General features: G+C 48.5%; 1 long non-coding RNA gene across 1 annotated transcript; it reads left to right on the top strand.

Moving 5' to 3' along the window:
* Positions 1-8: 8 nt before the first annotated feature.
* On the top strand, positions 9-16,611 carry LOC120748057 (uncharacterized). Its single transcript, XR_005699286.2, has 4 exons — positions 9-510; positions 1,828-1,923; positions 11,648-11,774; positions 16,368-16,611. It is a non-coding gene; the product is annotated as an uncharacterized LOC120748057 (long non-coding RNA).
* The last annotated feature ends 3,637 nt before the right edge of the window (positions 16,612-20,248 follow it).

The raw sequence follows: 20,248 nt of genomic DNA, 5'->3' as shown, positions 1-20,248 counted from the left end.
GGTGAACTCTCACTGCCTGGAGGCTGCAGCTGGGCCTTTGAGGGGATGAGAGGCAAATCCTGCAAGGAGCTGGAGCCTCTTCTCCTGCTAACGGCCCTCCCTGACACACCTGGCCCAGCTGTAAAAGTTTCTTTTCCCTTAAGTGTTTCCTTAAGGAATAGTTTCATCCTTTCATATTGCTGTATGACAGCAGATAGTAAGAACCAAGTGGCTGCATTGCTGATTTTCATTGCAGCCAAATGGTTTGAAATGAAGCCTGTAGGTCTATCTGTGTATGTGTTTGCAAACAGGGTTCTTGCAGTCTTTCACTCTAAGCCACCCCAAAGAGATTTGTAAACATGAACTGAAGTAGCTCTGACCTTGCCAGGGATGGAAGTACCACCTGTAAAACAACAAGGCTGTGTTTCTTTTATGTCTTTACTCCAAGTGCCCTGGAGCGAGTGCAGTGACCTCTAAAGTTGGAGAGATGCTTGGAGAAACCATTTTCCAGACTCCCACTTGTGTTGAAAGGTTGGTCTAATGTTTGCTACTTTGGCCCATTTGGAAGGTGTTTTCTAGTTTGAATGGATGCTTGAGTTCTCGGGCACTATGTTCTAAGCAAATCAGTGTTTTCTATGACACGGTATCATTTCATGTGACTTGTGCTCGTGTTTTATTTCATTTGGTGGAGATGAGTTGGTTTCTGTTTTCGTGCCCTGTGTTTAAAGCTGGTGCACCTCTGTTGACCCTCCCACAAGAGGCAGTCCAAGTGCACAGTGGTTTAAGTGGGTGAGCTGTTGTCTGAAGAATAATGTATTAAATCTGTTTGTGTTCCTATTGGCACACTGTGAAAATCCAGTATCATTGTGCACGCAGGCACACGCTTCTGGAGGTGTAAAAATAAGCACTAGGATTGCTTTGGGAACACAACAGAAATGTGTGCTAGGAGAAATCGCCTTGAGACGTTAATTTTGAGGAACTAAGGATTTTTAGGAAAGTTAAGATAATAAGTTGCTGAACTAGCTGAAGTGGATAGGTAATCTTTGTTCGCAGTTAACAGAAGCCGGATCTTAGATAAGCTACCCCGGATCTTGTAACTCATTTCTTGTCAGGTTTATGTAGTTGTCCTTGTAGTGAAAAACAAAATGTGGTAAATAGGACATAAGATAGCTGCAGATTTCCTGCTTAAAGGACCCATTGAACACAGGAAACTCTAAGTTCTACCAGGGAATCATTTGTCATGAATGCATTGAAAAGGTAGAAAGGTCAGGACGAGGAAGACTCATCTTACTTCCTCATTTTGGGTGACCCCTCCCCAGAATAGACCCCCAACTCATTTTAAGAAACAAAGTACGCGTGCTTAATAGCCTTTTTTACCAATTAGCATACGAAGCGAGGAACAGGAGGTGACAGGGGTATGAATATGCATTTGTATTTTGGATAGTCAACACTTTTGTAAAGAAAAGACTTTGTAATTACCTGTGAATTTTGCAGTGCGATTTAGGGAATTATCCCACGTGCTGCCCGGCCGTAATAAATGTACACTTTCTAACTTTAAACTGTTAGAGAGTGTTTGTCCGTCACAGTTGGGTATCGATACTAGATCAATACCCATATTTCTTTAATAAGTCAGCCTGTGGATAAACTGCTGCTCTGTTGTAGCTCTGCAGCGCTGCTGAGTGTTGCAGAGTGGCTTGAAGGGTTTGCGAGAGCCGACCAGGGACTGGAGGAATCGGCTCCAGCGGGGTGAGGAGCGTCTGCTTCTCCTTGCAGAAGGCTGAAACCCAGCACTGAGCCCAAAGCCTATGGCCATAATTAATAGTAATGATTGTGCCTTTCTCTCTCCAGGTCCCTGGCAAATGGTGGACAAGAACTGACACAGAATTTCTTGGGACCCTGGCAGAGAGAAAGAGAGAAGCAGCAAACGGTGTTGGGAGCGTTTCTGTGAGTACTTGTGAGATCATGGGCTTCTTATGGCTTAAGAAAGGATCTGGATGGGAAAACAGCTTGTTTTCCATGAAACCCTCATGTGGAACATCTGAACAAAGAGGATGGGATGAGACTTCTTGGAACCTAGAAGTAAGTTGATGTGAGTATTTTTGATAGCAGCAGAGCATCTGGAAGTACATGTCAGAAGACTCTGCAAGGTAAGTGCAGAGCTGAATGATACAAGGAGGAAAACATCTGGGGCTGTGTTTGGATTTCTCAAGGCCTTGTAGATTTCTCTCTCCAACCGCCACTTGTCAGTCAAGCTGGATCAATATCCATCAGCAGACCATCAGGGTCTGGTGTTTCTGGCATTTTAGTAGCTTGAGTTTTGCCCAAGGAAGAGCATCCTGGTCTTGCTCTGGTGTTGAGACAGCTTAGTGCCCTTTTGGACCTTCTTCAAGGAGTAGGAGGAGCCTGGATTTGTGTTTCTTGGATGGTCCTGACCTTCAAGACAAGAACTAAAGGGGCGTGCCAAGGCAGCAGGGGCTGCTCTGGAAGTCAGGAGTGGTTGTGCTCTTCTGTCCTGGTTCTGCTTAAGAGATGGCCCAGGGCTGTTGAAGTGCTGAGGGCTGCACAACAGGCCTTTGAGCCAAAGCTGAGCTCTTGATGGAACCTTCCAGCCTAATGCTGTGTTTGTATGCATTCATGAACAAAGTCCACAGGATGGTTAGTGTTAGGGCCTAGGTATCTGCTCACTAACAAAACAGGGATTGACCTTTCTGTAACTGAGAAGCTGGACAAAGCCACAAAATCAGACCTCTTGCCTTGCTGGCAGCTCCTGGTTTGTTCCCTGAGCCCTGGCCAGGCTTTGGGCCCAATCCACGAGGAAGCCGAGCCCGGCTGTTGCTGCACTGGACGTTGTGTCAGCCTGTTGCTGGCACCCAATTGTCCAAGCTGGGCCCTGTCCCAGCACAGTCAGAAGCCTCTGCCTGCGGGTGGACGCACCCGTGGGAATTCCCGGTTGTGGGAGAGGTTCTCCAGTGCTTGGCTGGGACAGGGGGTTCCCAGCTCGCAGGCTGTGGCTCTGGAGGATGGTGCAGCCTTAGGCTGTGACAGGTGCTGTATCTTAATCACTGTAGGCAATTGGCCAAAGCCAGGCACCCATGAAAGTTGTTCGCTTGCTCTCTGCTGCTTTAGTTGGGCTAAGGAGAGGGGGGGGAAAAAGAAAAAATTAATGAGGGGTTCATAAGTTAAGAACTGGGAGAAAAACACTCTAAGGGTGAAACGGGTATAAATTTAAAGGTGTAAAGTTAATTTATTATTAACAGAGTCAGAGAATGATAGTGTGAAGTAAATTAAGCCTTTAAAACACCTTGTATTTTTTTTCCCTCCCAGCCCCTTCCTCTTTCCTACTGACAGGGCATGGGGGTTTTGGTCAGTTCATTATCTGAGGTTTTTTTCTGTTTGCTCAGGGAGAGGAGTTTTTTCTTTGGTATGCTTTAGGGTCCCTCCTGCAGGCCAAGAGCCTTTCCAGAGCTGTTGTGTCATGGGTTCCTCATGCCCAGGGTGCAGGTTTTTTAGGGCTTGGTTGCTCTAGTTGGGAAGCAAGGCTTCTCTTTATCTCTAGAAGCAGGGGCCCTCTCTCTCTCTTCCTAGTCAGGTCTCCCACTGGATCAAAGCGCTCTCTGGCTTCCACCCCCTCTGGCATGAGTGCTTTCCCCACGGGCTGTGAGTGGATTTCTGCATCCTCTGTGGACTTGATGTAAACTGCCAGGGCCACAACTTGTTTCATCACAGTCCTCACTACAGCTTGCAGAGGAATCTCAGCTGTGACGAGCACTTTGGAGCACTTCTTCCCCCTTTTTTCCATTGACCTTGGTGCCGCCACGTTGTTTTCCAGCACATTCCCACTTCCTCCTCTCCTCTGACTAGAAGAAAAGCTGCTGCTCATAGGTGCTACTGCTAGAAGGTTTCAGCAGTTCAAAGATCCCTGCAGGCTCCCCGAGTAGCAAGGAAGTTGATCTCGTTTAGGCTCCGTGTCGGGGAGTCACTCGCCGTGTTTTTGCCGCGGCCATCGGGCGGGCGGTGGCGGCCAGTGGGGCCCTGGTGCTGTTTAAGGCCTCTCCTGGTGCGTGTTGCCGGAGGAGAAGCTGCCGCTGCCAGCCCTGCCCTCCTGCCTGGGGCACGGCTGGCCGCGGGGCCGGGCAGGCCGGCTTTGCCGCGGCCACACCGAGCTGGCGGTGGCCGCAGCGGCGCCTTGCCCTGTGCCGTGCCGGGATGGGCCCTGGCACGGCGCCTCCCAACCCCTGGAACAAACTGCCCGTGGGCTGCTTTGATGCTCTTTGTCAATGGGACCATGAGGCCTTACCCACCTTTCTAATTGGGCTGGCGGCACGCCCATCTTCAGAGCTATCAGCAGCTGGCTCTGTTGGACACGGTGGAAGCTTCTAGCAGCTTCTCCCAGAAGCCACCTCTCTGGGCTCCCTGCTGCTACCACAAAACCAGGTGGTGCCAAATCAACACAGCAGTCTTTGGTAGGAATGCTGAGGTGCAATGATGAGCTTCTCCTTTTGTAACTTCTTGCTCAGAGCCTGAGCAAATGACAAAATTCCTGTAGCTGGTGTCAGTGATTTAAGCATGGCAAGAAACTCACTCCCTGTGCCACGCCCCCCCCCACCCTGATTCTGTGAGCAAGAACCTGAATGTATTGGATTATGTAACCTAAAAATGTGTGTTCTATTTCATCTGTGGAAAGCAGTTTTTTGGGACATGTTTTATCCTTCTCTTAGCCTTCCAGGGGAGAGGGAGACTGATGTCTTCTGATAATGGCCCAGCCATTCAAACCAGGTGAGGCAGTGTTTCTTACCTCTTTCACCACTCCTCAGTCCTCCAGGGGGGCATTTCAAGGATGGCCTGGAGCTGTTGGATCTGTCCTGGACAGCAGGCAAGCATGGACTCTCTGCTTCTGCTGGGCTCTAGACCCTTGCCCCTACCTAGAACCGCGAACCGCAGTTCCACCTACCTAGAAACGTGGTTCCGCCTACCTAGGATCCTGCAAGGAATGGAGTTCCTATTAAGGCTAGGTTGCCATTGGTGAGGCAGGAGGTAGTTGTTGGTAAGGTTTTTTTGTAATCCTCCTATTTTTGGCATGTCTTGTTCTCCATGAAGGTTGTGGATGATGAAGCCTGAGCACAGGTTTTGAAGAATGCATGAGTTGAAATATGGAGGAAGGCTAATTGTGGGAGGTTGAGTCTGATGGTGACTATTATGAGGCCTAGTTGGCTTGAGGTGGAAAAGGCGATGATTTTGTTGATGTAGTTTTGGGTGAGGGCGCATTTAGTGGCAAATAGTGTGGAAAGAGCTGCTAAGCACAGGCATAGAGTGAGGGCGGTTTGGTTAGTGTTAAATATAGGGTGGGTTTGGATAAGGAGGAAGATTCCGGCCACTACTATTGTGCTGGAGTGGAGTAGAGCAGAGACGGGGGTTGGGCCTTCTATGGTGGCTGGGAGTCACGGGTGGAGGCCGAATTGGGCGGATTTGCCTGTTGCTGCCAGAATGAGTCCCAGGAGGGGGAGCGTGGGCGTTTGGGAAGGGGAGGAGAGTTGTTGGATTTCTCAGGGCTTTGAGGTGTAGGCTAGTCATGCTATGCAGAGAATAAGTCCAATGTCGCCAACTCGGTTGTAGAGGACGGCTTGGAGGGCGGCGGTATTAGCTTCTGCTCGGCCTTGTCATCAGCTGATCAGAAGGAAGGATATAATGCTCACTCCTTCTCAGCTGATGAGTAGCACTAAGAGGTTGTTGGTGACAATTAGGATTAGTATAGCAATAAGGAATAGGAGGAGGTAGGAGAAGAATTTTGTGATGTATGGATCTGAGGCTATGTATCATGTTGCAAACTGTAGGCTAGACCAGGATACGAATAGGGCGATGGGGAAGACTGTGAGGGAGTAGAAGTCTATCTTTAGGCTGATTGGGCTTTTGAAGGTGATGATGAATTTTCATTCTCAGAGGAAAATGAGACTTTCCGTCCCTGTGTAGATGTGGATTGCTATCGGGATTAGGCTGATGAGGAAGGAGGTTTTTCCTGCATTTGTGATGGTGGCTGGGCTGTTTTTAAGGCTGGGGGATAGGAGTGGGAGGATCATGGGGGTGGATAGGGTTATTAGGGTTAGTAGTAGGAGGGTGTTTAGGACTAATGGCAGGTCCGTTACTTTCACCTGGACTTGCATGGGGATGAGTGGCTCCTAAGGCCATTGGAGTACTGTTCTCCTTTGAAAGGAAGGGGGCTGAGGTTTTAGACTCAGATGCAAGAATTAGCAGTTGTTGTTGGTTAAACCTCCCCTTGGCAGGTAAGAAGGTTTTAACTTCTCTTTTTAGAATCACCGTCTAATGTTTTGGTTCAACTATACTTGCATTTGGGGGCGCCGGAGATGAGTTCAGGCTTGAAGATGAGGAGAATCATGGGGAATATGTTTAGGGCTCTGAGGAGATGTTCTCGTGTGGAGGTGTTTTGGACTGATGTGATGTGGGATGGAAGAGTGCCTTGTGGTGTCATTGTTAGTATGTCTAAAGTGTATGAGGCGGTGAGGAGGATTGTGGCCCCTGTGAGGAGGTTTGTGAGCAAAGATCAGTTGAATGAGGTGATGATGATGGTTAGCTCTGCTCTGAGGTTAGTTGTTGGGGGTAGTGCTATGTTTGTTAGGTTTGCTAGTAGTCATTAGGTGGCCATGAGAGGTAGGAGTGGTTGCATGCCTCATGTTAGTAGGAGGATTTGGCTGTGGGTGCATTCGTAGTTGGTGTTGGCTAGGCTGAAGAGTATTGAGGAGGTCAGTCTGTGTGAGATGATTAGGATTGTTGCCCCTGAGAAGGCTCACTGGGTTTGAATGATGGTTGCGGCGACAGCTAGGCCTATGTGGTGATTAGGGAGTGTAGGTCGATTTGGCGTCGGCAAATGGTGCTGGTTATCAGTGCCCCTCGTAGTGCAAGGGTAAGGAAGGGGTGGTGGAGGTTGTTTGATGCTCGTTTTATGAGGATGGTTATTCGTATAATATGCCGTATCCTCCTAGCTTCAGTAGCAGGGGGGCGAGGAGCATGGATCCTGTGATAGGGGCTTCTACATGAGCTTTGGGGAGTCCTAGATGTAGTCCCTCTAGGGGAGCTTTAACTATGAACGCTATTAGGAGGGCGAGGCTTGATATGTTGATATGTGATGCCTGTTCAGGAGGAGGTGATTGTTGGGTGTGAAAGTTTGAGGATTGGGAAGTGTAGGGTGCCTGTTTGGTTATGTAGGTGGAGGATGGCGATGAGCAGGGGCAGTGAGCTGGTGAGTGTGTAGAATAGGAGGTAAAAGCCGGCATTTAGTTGTTTCGGCCGGTTCCCTCCTTGGGTGATGAGGATCAAGGTTGGGATGTGGGTGGCCTCAAATGCGATGTATTTGAGTATTAGTTGTGAGGCTGAGAAGGCCAGGAGGATGAAGTGTTGAACTATTGTAGAATTTCCCCATGAGATTAGACGGCCGCCGATGGCAAAAGTGAGTCTGCTCTCTGGCACCAGGAGAGATTTTACAGCTTTGATTCTCAAGTCCTGCCTGCTTTGCTGGAGCCCTTTCCCAATGACTGGCCAATGCCAGAGAGAGAGCTGGCCCCTCCCCGGTCGGGGCTTTTTACGCAGGGGGTAGGGCCCAGAGGCACCACCCAGTAAGGGAGAAGCAGCAGGGGAAGAGAGTTAGGTGACATTTCAGTGGGGGGGATGGGCACTGCTGGGCAAAGCCAGATAGAAAAAACATTACAAATCTGATGCAACAGAAACCCAATGAATGCATGACAACATTTCCCCTTTTCTTACTAAATTAAGAAGGAGGAAGGCTCGGTTGGTGGGAGCTGCTCAGAGTTCGGACCTTGAGTTACCTTTAAAGTTGCAAAAGAAAAATGACTCTTAGTGCAAACTGTTTGGAAAAACGCTGTTAAGGAATAATGATAATTAGAAGGAGGTGGTTGGGCGCTTTCTCCTCCTCCAGGCAGCACTGGCCACTTGTGGGCGCTCTGCAGGTGGTTTTGCAGTTTTCAGGATGAAAGGTTTCACCCACTCTGCTGGCACCCACTTGAGATCTGGGGGAGTGGACACATAGGCGTACCCACGACCCCAGGTGACCTGATCATGAGGACGTTTTGTTTCTCTGGTCGCTGGATCCTTGACTATCATATCTGGTGACTTTTGCTGAAAGGCAGAACTGGTTAAAGTGGGATTATTTTGTTTAACATTTACATTTTCTAGTTTTATTGAACAATTCCCTTTGTACCTTGGAGACCTCCCGCCCCCTTTGTCCCGAAAGTCCAGAAATTGCTTCTTTAAAGGGCATTGAGATAGCCAATATCCAGCCTGATCGCACAGGAGACATGTTGTTCCTCTCTTGGGCGGTGGCCATGGCACAGGTAGAGGAAGCACGGTGTCTGCAGCAGCAGCCATTTTTGTGGTGGCTTGACTCTGGAACTGTGGCTTTGATGAGCTTTTATGAAGGGAATCTTCCTGGCACACACCTGGAGCATGTCACGTAAAGTTGGAGCCGCTTCTATAGACAGGCTGAGGATAGCTGCCTTGCACTGTTTGTCTGCATCGGCCAGAGCCATCTCCTCCAGGACCTGTTTCTGGGCTCCTTCATTCTTCACCTGTAACTCGATAGCTCGGGTTAACTGCTCCACAAATGTTCCTAAAGGTTCTGATGGGATCTGCTTTATTTTACTGTAAGGTTGGAAAGACTCATCGCGCTGGGTTGCTAATTGAATTGGCAGATTCTTCTTATCAACAGCCATTTCAGGATTTTGCCAAAGCTCCGGAAGCAAATCTTTTTGGAGGTGCAAGGGAACTGTAGTATTTCTTGCTAAATTTGCTTTCGAACGTTTGCAGAAGTATTCTCTTTCATATTTAAATTTGGCCTGAGCTTTGCATAAACCCTGAATCACTTGTTGGGGGAAGGGGTCCCAATTACTGTGGACAGCACTCCCTCTTTTTGATTGTTGATATGTGAAAGGGGTGGCAGAAAAGCTGGGATTGCTTCCTGGTTCCCGGCTCCCTCCGGGGCGTGGGAACTGGGACTGTGGGCAGGGAACCTGTGGGAAGCAGGGGCAGGGAGGGGCTGGAGGCTTGAGTCACACGCGGCGGAGTCGGAGGGCAGAGGTTTGAGGGTAGGGGGCAGAGTCAGAGGAGAGGGCAGTGCCAGGGTCGGCACTGAAGGGAAGGAGGTGTCTGGGGAGAAGAAGGAACTGCGGGAAGGGGGGACAGACAAAGGGAGAGACTCCTCATGGCTCGGGAGCACATGGCTTTGGCTATTTTGGGCAAAGGAATCCCCTCCATCTTGTGACCCCCCCCCCCACCTGGGGACCACTCAGATGGAAGGTTTGAGCACTCGGACTGCCTGCAAAGGTATACGCTGGGGAAAAGTCACAAAGAAGTGGCTTTTTTTTCCTTTTTATTTTGCTTTTGCAATGCAAACCTAATTTTGAAGCTATAAAAAGCAAAATTTGCATCTTCTTTGTTATTAGAGGAGCCAGATTCAACTATTTTTTTTGTTATAGCCTCCCAAAATTCTGGGGAGCTTATTTGCTCTAATGATAAATGTGGAAACTGAGAAAACAACCACAGAGTTAATTTTTTCAGCTGTTTCTTTGAATAATGGGTCTCGCCATCATCCAAGGCATATGAAATATGGTAATAGACTCTTTTGTGAGACACAGACAGCCTAGCATCCCATTTTTGGCTCAGATTTTGAGTTTCTGTGGCCTCTTTATTGTGACTGAGAAACTGAAAGGAAAAAAAGCTTGCTGGAGAGAAAAAAAAAGTCAAAAGGGGAAACAGTTTCCTTTTCCACGCCCCCAGGCTGCCGAAAGAAGCGTGCTCTTAAAGCACTTGGAAGGTTCACTCTGAAAGCAAGAACCTTTTTTCCTGAGGAACACCGCCTCTGAAAAAGGTTTTCCCTTAGAAAACCGAAAGTGGTACTCGCCAAAATTCCAGCGTTCCTTTCCTTTCTTTCCCAATCACTCCTTTTGCCTGAGACTGACCCTTTTTGGTGCAAAAAGAGCTTCCAAGTCTCAGTTCCCAGGGTCATATTTCTGCGAACATGTGGTCACCTTCTCTGGGAGCAGCTTGCCATTCAGGGGGCTTCTTCGCAGCACTCCGATGGGTTTTTTGAGTGCAAAGGAGAAAACTGTAGCCCTGGCCTGTAGAATCCTGTGTTTCGGAGGCTCCACAGCGAATGCCAAGCCTGATGGGTCTGTCTCTGCATGGGTGGGCTATGTTTCGTGACACACATAGCCGCATGAGATTCCTGGGCCACGTGCTCCCCAAGTGGTTCTTCCAGCTTTTTGGGAACCTTTTGTGGCTTGGAGCCGCACGTTGTGCGCCAGTTGTAGAATTTCCCCACGAGACTAGACGACCGCCGATGGCAAAAGTGAAAGAGTCTGCTTTCTGGCACCAGGTGGGATTTTCCAGCTTTGATTCTCAAGTCCTGCCTGCTTTGCTGGAGACATTTCCTGATGACTGGCCAATGCCAGAGAGAGCTGGCCCCTCCCCCGTCGGGGCTTTTTACGCAGGGGGCAGGGCCCAGAGGCACCACCCAGTAAGGGAGAAGCGGCAGGGGACCAGAGTTAGGTTCCATTTCAGTGTGGGGGAGATGGGCACTGCTGGGCAAGGACAAGTAGAAAAAAATGTTATAAATCCGATGCAATAGAAATCCAATGAATGCATTACAACAAACTATGATTACTGTAGTGATAAAAATTTGTTTGTGGATGGGGGGTTCTTGTTCCAGGTGATTTTTGGCTTGCTATGAGTATTAGAGGAAGGAGTCAGCACGATAGGACTAGTGGGGGGTGGGGGTGGGGTGGAGATTTGGTCAATGGAAGCTCAAGAGGTTAGGTTAGGGTCCACCTACCTAGATAGTACCTAGAACCGCGGTTCTAGATAGTACCTAGAACGGTCCCTTGGGCTGGACCCCCCAGTTGGAGGGAATACCCAGTCTGGCTTTCTCCTGGAAATTGGAATGGAGTCAGCAAAGGGGAAAAGAAAACCAAGACTGGATTGCACACGGAGTCTGGATAGGTGTCGCCTGCATGGAGGGCAAATCTGAACTGTACTCTGGGCAGTGAGTTAAGTCTGTGTAGAATGCAAGTGTATAATTCAGGACTGATCCAATCCTACTGAAGGTTTTCCGTGAAATGTGGTGAGACTGGGCCTCAAGTTGTGATTTGCATCCACAGCTCCCCAGTGTGGACTTTTCCTGTGTAACGCTGGCATCAGGGGTAGAGCAATGCTCTTGGAAATGAAATTCAAAGGCAGCATCTGAGACAATGGCCTTTCAATCTGGGGTTCAAGTTTCTATGAAATAACTTCAGTGCTATCTGTTACAGAATAACTGAAATCAAATGGAGACAAGCAGATCAACATGGTATTGATTTCTTCTGGGGAGGATGTTCTACACCAATGATCCCTTTTCCTCATTTACTGAAGCTATCTCTGTGTTATATCCCTACCTCTTGCTGAACCTGCACCCCAACTTTGCAATATGTGCCACGGGTGGATTAATTGAAGATAATTTTAGGGAATAAAGAATTCTTCTGAAGCACATCTCCACCTTTGATTGCCTCTGAAAACAGACCATAAACAGAAACATACTGAATCTGCATGTGGTCTGTGTATTATTTCTAAATCATTGATTCTCAAGTGATGTTTTCTGTTTTGTTTCCAGATTGAAAATGGAGTTGCTGAGATAAGTTTTAACAGTAAGAAAGCAGCAAGTTCTCTAGGGTGTGACAGTCTGTGAGCACTAAATGGGTCCTATTTTTATATTGTGGCATCAGTGGTGGAGTCTATGGGTAAGTTGCTCTTGAATTGAAATTTGTCTTGACGCTTCTGCAAATGTGAATAGAACTAGAAAAGAAAGTTATGACCACACTGAAATGTGGCACAACATCGAGTTCAGCTGACAGTGTGAAGTGTTTTTATATCCACAAAGCTTTATTGAACTTAAGTTTGCACTCCTGAGCTGTGAGTTTACTTTCAAAGGTGTGCTATTGCTGAAGAACAGACCCAATTCACATTCTGCTATTTTTCCTGTCCTAAAACAGCATTTTAGTTGCTCTGCACCAGTTACATAAAGAAATGTGTAAAGCTAATGAAATATTGAAATGAAATAATGATGTGATGCTGCATCTTGTTTATCTGACATTAAAATAGGACTGCAGCTATAACTCCTGATTGCCTTTTTGTATGAGTGATTTAGTGCTCAAACTAAGTTCAGCAATCAGAATTAAAAAACAAACAAAGAAAAACACACAAGAAGAGGGAAAAAAAAAGAGAGGCTGCATTAGGAGAACATTTCCTCTCTGGAAAAACTAGAGACCTTTACTTAGGGCTGTTCCTTTTGCCAGCATCCCAAATGCTCCTACATTCCTAAAAAAAGTAAATTCCAGTATCATCTACCTTGAGACATGGAAGACCAGGAAATGACACGTCTTAAATATCCACCGGGAACTGAATAGTTTTCCTGGGATGCAGAGTGCTGTCTCCAGCTCTGGGGCCTCCAACATGAGAAGGACATGAACCTGCTGAAATGATTCCAGAGGAGAAATAAGAGCTAAAAAACCTCTCCTATGAAGGCAAGCTGGGAGGGCTGGAGTTTTTCAGTCTGGAAAAAAGGCTTTGGCAACACTTAGAGCATCCTTCCTGTGCTGAAAGGGGATTACAAGAAGGCTGATACAAAATCTATACAAGACCTTGGAATGATAGGACACAGGGAATGGCCTTAAATGGAAAGAGGGCAGGTTTCTATTACAGAACAGGTACAAATGCTGTACTGTGAGAGTGGCAAGGCGGTGAGAGGGGTTTTCCAGAGAAGTTGTGGATGCCCTGTCCCTGGCAGTGTTCAATGTCAGGTTAGATGAGGCTTTGAGCAACCTGGTCTAGTGGCAGGTGCCGCGACCACAAAAGGGAGGGGCTTGATGAGCCTCAAGGTGCATGAGTGGAGTGCATTCAATGCTATGTTCTCTAGGCCAGGTGTTGATAAGACTGTTCTTGAAGTGGGTCCCATTGTCTGACTCGATTCTCTCCAGGGTGCCATGTCTCCACAGGATTTGCTTTTCAAGGCCCACCATGGTGTTCTGGGCAGTAGCGTGAGGCACAGGGGGTAGGTCTCTAACCACCCAGTGGTGGCTTCCACCATGGTCAGCACATAGCGCTGGCCTTGGCGGGTTTGGGGAAGGGTGATGTAGTCAATCTGCCAGGCTTCCCCGTACTTATACTTGGACCATCGCCCGCTGTACCATAGCGGCTTTGCCCGCTTGGCCTGCTTGATGGCAGCACACGTCTCACAGTCATGGATAACCTGAGAAATACTGTCCATGGTTAGATCCAGCCCTCGGTCTCGTGCCCACTTATAGATGGCATCCCTGCCCTGATAACCTGAGGCATCATGGGCCCGTGGAGCTAGGAACAGCTCTCCCTTGTGTTGCCAATCGGAGTCTGTCTTGGATACCTCTATCTTTGCAGCCTGACCTACCTGTTTGTTGTTCTGGTGCTCCTCGTTAGCCCAGCTCTTGGGAACATGGGCATCTACATGGTGGACTTTCACAGGTAGCTTCTCTACCCGACTGGCAGTGCTCTACCATTCATCGGCAGCCCAGATTGGTTTCCCCCTACACTGCCAGTTGGCCTTTTTCCACCTTTCCAGCAAAGCCCACAGAGAATTGGCGAATGCCAATCAGTGTATCCATGACTCGGTGTAGAGGTAGAGCTTTGGTCCCTTCTGTCTTTCAGCAGTGTCCAGGGCTAGTTGAACAGCTTTGGGTTCAGTTAGTTGACTTGATCCACCCTCTCTTTCAGTGGCTTGTGCAACTTGCAATGTGGGGCTTTATATGGCTGCTTTTTACTTCTGGTTTCTCCTTAGGATGCGGCAGGAGCTATTATTGAAAAGAGCATACCGTGTTTCTTCGGCTGGCAGTTGGTTATGTGGTGGAGTTGCTTTAGCACGTGTCACTTGTTCCTGCTCCTCTCCATCCGTGAGATGAAAGTTTTGACTTTCTGGCCAGTTGGTAATTACTTCTAAAATCTCAGGGCGATTCGGGTTTCCAATACAGGTGCACTGAGTGGTGAAGGCAATCCATATGCTCCACGTGGCGTCGGTGGCGTGATGGGTAGAGGGAACCTTTCCTTTAAACATCCACCCCAGCACTGGTAGTCAGGGTGCCAGGAGGAGTTGTGCTTGTGTGCCAATCACCTCTGAGGCGGCTTGAACTCTTTCCTAGGCGGCCAAGGTTTCCTTCTCTGTTGGAGTGTAGTTGGCTTTGGACCCTCTGTAACTTGGGCTCTAGAATCCCCAGGCACCTTCTGCCAAAGGCTCTAGGACAGGCCATTGTTCCCAGCTGTAGAGTAGAGCACATTCTTTGCCTCTGGTCTTATCCTGACTGGGTCAAAGGCTACCACACGAGCGATCTCCTGCTTGATCTGGGCAAAGGCTTGTTGCTGTTCAGGGCCCCAGTGGAAATCGTTCTTCTTGCGGGTGACCAGGTAGAGAGGGCTCACAATCTGGCTGTACTCAGGGATGTGCCTTCTCCAAAAACCTGTGGCACCTAGGAAAGCTTGTGTTTCCTTCTTGCTGGTCTGTGGAGATGTTGCAGTGGTCTTATTGATGACCTTGGTGGGTATCTGACACCGTCCATCTTGCCACTTTCCTTTCAGGAACTGGATCTCTTGGGCAGGTCCCTTGACTTTGCTCTTCTTGATGGCAAAACCGGCTTCCAGGAGAATGTGGATGATCTTCTCTCCGTTCTCAAACCCTTCCGTTGCTGTGTTCCCCGACACAATGATGTCATTGATGTACTGTAGATGTTCCGGAGCCTCACCCTTTCCCAGGGCAGCTTGGATGAGTCTAGGGCAGATGGTGGGGCTGTGTTTCCATCTCTGGGGCAATCGGTTTTAGGTGTACTGCACACGCCTCCATCCTCCAGGGGGGCGTTTTCTGATTATGGGCCAATGGGGCCCACCAGTGACATGACGCATTCCATTATCCCATTGTGAGATGCTCCAGCCAGTGGGGGAGGAGCCAACTGTTCCTAGTTAGACCAAAACTGGGACTGAAGAACATAAGGTATCCAGTTTTTCCACTGTATTCCCAGAGGAAGACCGGACCCGTCTCATCACCGCTGAACTTTCTACAGGACCGTCTCTACTCCCCAGAACCACATCTGTTACTCTGGGAGGAGTATTGGACTGCTTCCAACACCCTGACCATCAGGGTGCCAGGTCATATCCCTGACTCTGTCAGGGTTGTCTAGGATTTTTGGTTGCTACCTTGCTTGGCTTTTTAATACTACTATATTTCTCCTTTTTTTTATTTTTATTTTTTTAAATTTAAAAAAAAACCCCTTTCCTAGTAAAGAACTGTTACTCCTATTTCCAAATCTTTGCCTGAAAGCCTCTAATTGCAAAATCATAATGATTTAGAGGGAAGGGGGCTTACATTCTCTTCCATTCCAAGGGAGGCTCTAGCTCTCCTTAGCAGACAAGTGTCTTTCAGAACCAAGACACTGAATAACTCTGTCCTTTATGAGGGAGTTATGACCACCTATTAAAACAAACAAAAAACCACTGAAGCTGATGTTTCTATTTGCACTTGATTCTTCTTTGGGGGGAAAAAAGGACCTGGTTTCATGACAGGTGTGGATATCTGCTGTGGGGGCCAGGACAGCTGCATGTCAGGGATGTGATGGGTAATGGGCACCACTGGTTGATGCTGTGTTCTTGCCTACCTGGACTGGTCAATGCTGCTGCTGCTGGGATTTGACTATTGCCACGGAGCTTCTGTGGACACGGAACAGTCCTTGCCCTTGCAGGTGGATCTGTGCCTCCCCTGGAGGCTCTGATTTGCCCTGGATTGGTGGAGAGAGAAGATGCCAGGGAAGCCACAAAGCCTTCACTTGCTCCTTTTTTTGCTAAGTACCCTGGAGTGAGTGCAGTAACCCTGAGGATGGAGAAGGCCTTGGGATGAGGCCAAGAGACCTGGGGAAAGCATTTTGCAGAATGACACTTGTGTGGAAAGGTTTGTCTAGTACTTGGTGGTTTTGTTCATATTGCGTGTGTTTTCTTTTTTGAATGAATATTTGAGTTCTGGGGCACTGCATTCAAAGGCAAGCAGATCTTTTCTAGTGCACAATATCCTTCTTCTAATTATTTTCTATTTGATTTTGTGGGGCAAAATTGGGTTTTGGTTTCATCCTCTGTACATAAGGACACAGGAACTGCACTGACTCTTCCACACCAAGAGTTCCACGTGCACGCTGGGTAATTGGAGTAGGTGATTTAGGCTCTGCCCAAAGGAGTTTTAAAGAGAGGCACTGTTGGATTTCCCAGAGGCGGTTGAGTTAATTTTTGTGTTGCGTACTAAACAGTTGAACTTTTTTTTTTCCTTCCAGAATGCTGCCGTGCAACCCACCTGGGTGCTTGGCACATCCTAGGTTTTTTCCCCTCTCTTGTCACATCAGAACCCCCTGACATCCTCAGGTCCAGAGGAACTTTGAGAAAAAGGATTCCCAGTGAGACAAGCAAGGTAATGTTTTTGTTATGGATTTGTTTGGAAAATTCTGCAAGAAAATAATTTCCACCTGTGTTTGGGGTTTTTGTTTGGTTTATTTTTCTTTTGTTTTGTTCGGTGGTGTTTTTTAGGGTTTTTTGTTGTTGTTGTTGTTGGTTTTAGTTTTGGTTTTGTGTGAGTTTTGTTTTGTTTTTCACAAAACCAAACTCTGAAGCAAGCCACCTCTGGGAAACCCAACAGCAGCTGTCACTGAAACTCCAGTGGGAGTCTCTTCCAGGCTGAGCTGAAATGCCCTGTGTCCCTGAGAAAAAGTGTCACTTAGCATGGGGTACGACTGACTTGAGGCCTTAGTTGCACAGCAGCGCTGCTCCTCTAGGGATGTGCACTATGGCTGAGGAGGGACGGGTATGGAAGAAGGAGGAAAACAGCCCAGCCTTTCACAAGCTTTTCAGAGTCTGCACTGGGGCTGGAGGCGCTTCCCTCCTCTGCTTTGCATGGATTTTATCTGCTCCCCTCCTCTCCCCCAGGTCAAAGTTCCCAGCACATGGGGGCTGTTTGGCTCCCTCTGGCCTCAGCCCTGTGGCACAGGAGCAGTCTCCCTCTGTGGGTGCAAGAACACGTCCTCTACTTTGTGCAGTGTCCTTCTCTTGCCCCCTTGGAGCCTTTAGACCATGCTGCCGTGCAGAGCACAGAAAGAGTTTGGTGTGGTCATGGCCATGCCCGGTCCTGGCTGTGGTCTTGAGGAACTGTCTCTGTCACAAAGTCAGGGTGCTTCTGACGGTGTCCCCACCCTGGCTGTGGCCGCCTGAGCGTGCAGGTACTGCCGCGGGAGGGCTCTGCCAGGGGGCCTGAGCCTGGGCTGGGTGGGGGCTCATCGGATCTGTGAACCCACCACGTGCCTACCCAGGCCACAGCCCTGCACTTTTCCCACCCCTGCCACACACAAGGCAGCCAGTAAAGCCCTGCGCGCCTTTCACCCTGACTACTGCTCTCTGACCTTTTGCTTTGCCCTTAATGTCTCACCCTGAACACTGACTTTCGAAGCTGGTATTGGCAGTAACAGGCAGCCAGTTCAGTTCTGTGTTTAGGTGTAGTAGAGAAACAGGATCTTTCTCTTGTGCTGACAGGGGAGTGATTGGAGGATGTGGTAAAGAGACTGGAATGCAAAGAGAATTAAAAATACGAAGATGGGCTTAGTTTTGTGGCCAGAGCTCTACTCTGCAGAACCACATTTCCTGAACTTGGCAATCCCACGCACCTGCCACGAGTACACACCAAGCGTGAACCACAGGCCCTGTGTAGGCCAAGCACTTAGACAGGTTGCACATGCTGAGAGCACACCCTGAACGCATGCTGCACCCTGCCTTTAAACCTGTCCCTTGAGCTGCCCCTTGCCCTTCTCCTGTGATTTTTGATTTCTTGTGACCAGTGGGTTTTCCCACAATGTCGACCAGATTGCGTGATCCCGTCTATGTTTTCCTGATGGTAGGCTACATTCCCTCCACGCTACGTTTTCCCACATGCCAGACTGCGTGTGCAATCATCTGTGTTTTCCCAATTCCTGAGTCCACATGATCACATCCACATTTTCCTAATTCTGTATGATGCATCATCCAGTCTGTGTTTTCCCACGATCTAGACTGCCTGAGTGCTCCTGTCCATTTCCCTGATTCTGGACTCTGTGTGCAATCTGGGCCATGTTTTCCCACATTCTGCATGCGATTCAGTCCCCAGTTTCCTGATTCTGGACTCTGTGTGCTAGCTGGGCCACATTTTCCCACATTCTGCACTCTGCAAGTGATTCAGTTCATGGTTTCCCAATTCTACAATCTGTTCGCGATGTCGGCCACATTTTCCCATGTTCTGCACTCTGCACACGATGCAGTCCACAGTTTCCTGATTCTGGACTCTGTGTGCAATCTGGGCCATGTTTTCCCACATTCTGCATGCGATTCAGTCCCTAGTTTCCTGATTTTGGACTCTGTGTGCTAGCTGGGCAATGTTTTCCCACATTCTGCATGTGATTCAGTCCACAGTTTCCTGATTCTAGACTGTGTGTGCGATCTGGACCATGTTTTCCCACATTCTGCACTCTGCAAGTGATCCAGTTCATGGTTTCCTAATTTTAGACTCTGTGTGCGATCTCGGCCATGTTTTCCCACATTCTGCACTCTGCATGCGATTCAGTCCACAGTTTCCTGATTCTGGGCTCTGTGTGCAAGCTGGGCCATGTTTTCCCACATTCTGCATGTGATTCAGTCCACGGTTTCCTGATTTTGGACTCTGTGTGCAAGCTCGGCCAGGTTTTCTCACATTCTGCACTCTGCAAGTTATTCAGTTCACGGTTTCCCAGTTCTGCACTCTGTGTGCAATCTGGGCCATGTTTTCCCACGTTCTGCAGTCTGCACACAATTCAGTCCATGGTTTCCTGATTCTGGACTATGTTTGCAATGCTGGGCCATGTTTTCCCACATTCTGCACTCTGCAAATTATTCAGTCCACGGTTTCCTAGTTCTGGAGTCTGTGTGCGATCTGGGCCATGTTTTCCCACATTCTGCACTCTGCAAGTGATTCACTCCATGGTTTCCCAGTTCTGGACTCTGTGTGCAATCTGGGCCATGTTTTCCCACATTCTGCACTCTGCAAATTATTCAGTCCACAGTTTCTCGATTCTGGACTTTGTCTGCGATCTCGGCCATGTTTTCCCACATTCTGCACTCTTCACACAATTCAGTCCATGGTTTCCTGATTCTGGACTCTGTGTGCAATCTGGGCCACTTTTTCCCACATTCTGCACTCTGCAAGTGATTCAGTTCATGGTTTCCCAGTTCTGGAGTCTGTGTGCAATGCTGGGCCATGTTTTCCCACATTCGGCAATCTGCACGCGATTCAGTCCACGGTTTCCTGATTCTGGACTCTGTGTGCAATCTGGGCCACATTTTCCCACATTCTGCACTCTGCAAGTGATTCACTCTATGGTTTCCCAGTTCTGGACGCTGTGTGCAATCTGGGCCATGTTTTCCCACATTCTGCACTCTGCAAATTATTCAGTCCACAGTTTCCTGATTCTGGACTATGTGTGCAATGCTGGGCCATGTTTTCCCACATTCTGCACTCTGCAAGTGATTCAGTTCCTGGTTTCCCAATTCTACACTCTGTTTGCGATGTCGGCCACGTTTTCCCATGTTCCGCACTCTGCACATGATGCAGTCCACAGTTTCCTGATTCTGGACTCTGTGTGCGATCTGGGCCATGTTTTCCCACATTCTGCACTCTGCAAGTGATTCAGTACATGGTTTCCCAGTTCTGGAGTCTATGTGCAATGCTGGGCCATGTTTTTTCACATTCTGCACTCTGCACTCAATTCACTCCACGGTTTCTTGATTCTGGACTCTGTGTGCAATCTGGGCCTCTTTTTCCCACATTCAGCACTCTGCACATGATTCAGTCCACGGTTTCCGGATTCTGGACTCTGTGTGCGATCTGGGCCACGTTTTTCCACGTGCTGCACTCTGCAAATGATTCAGTCTCCAGTTTCCTGATTCTGGACTCTGTGTGCAAGCTGAGCCATGTTTTCCCACACTGCACTCTTCACACAATTCAGTCCATGGTTTCCTGATTTTGGACTCTGGGCCACATTTTCCCACATTCTGCACTCTGCAAGTGATTCAGTCCATGGTTTCCCAGTTCTGGAGTCTGTGTGCGATCTCGGCCAAATTTTCCCACATTCTGCACTCTGGACACGATCCACTCGATGGTTTC

The sequence above is a fragment of the Hirundo rustica genome, unplaced genomic scaffold (genome assembly GCF_015227805.2).
Source record: "Hirundo rustica isolate bHirRus1 unplaced genomic scaffold, bHirRus1.pri.v3 scaffold_474_arrow_ctg1, whole genome shotgun sequence".
NCBI classification, from domain to species: Eukaryota; Metazoa; Chordata; class Aves; order Passeriformes; family Hirundinidae; genus Hirundo; species Hirundo rustica.
This window is presented reverse-complemented; position numbering and strand designations above follow the sequence as displayed.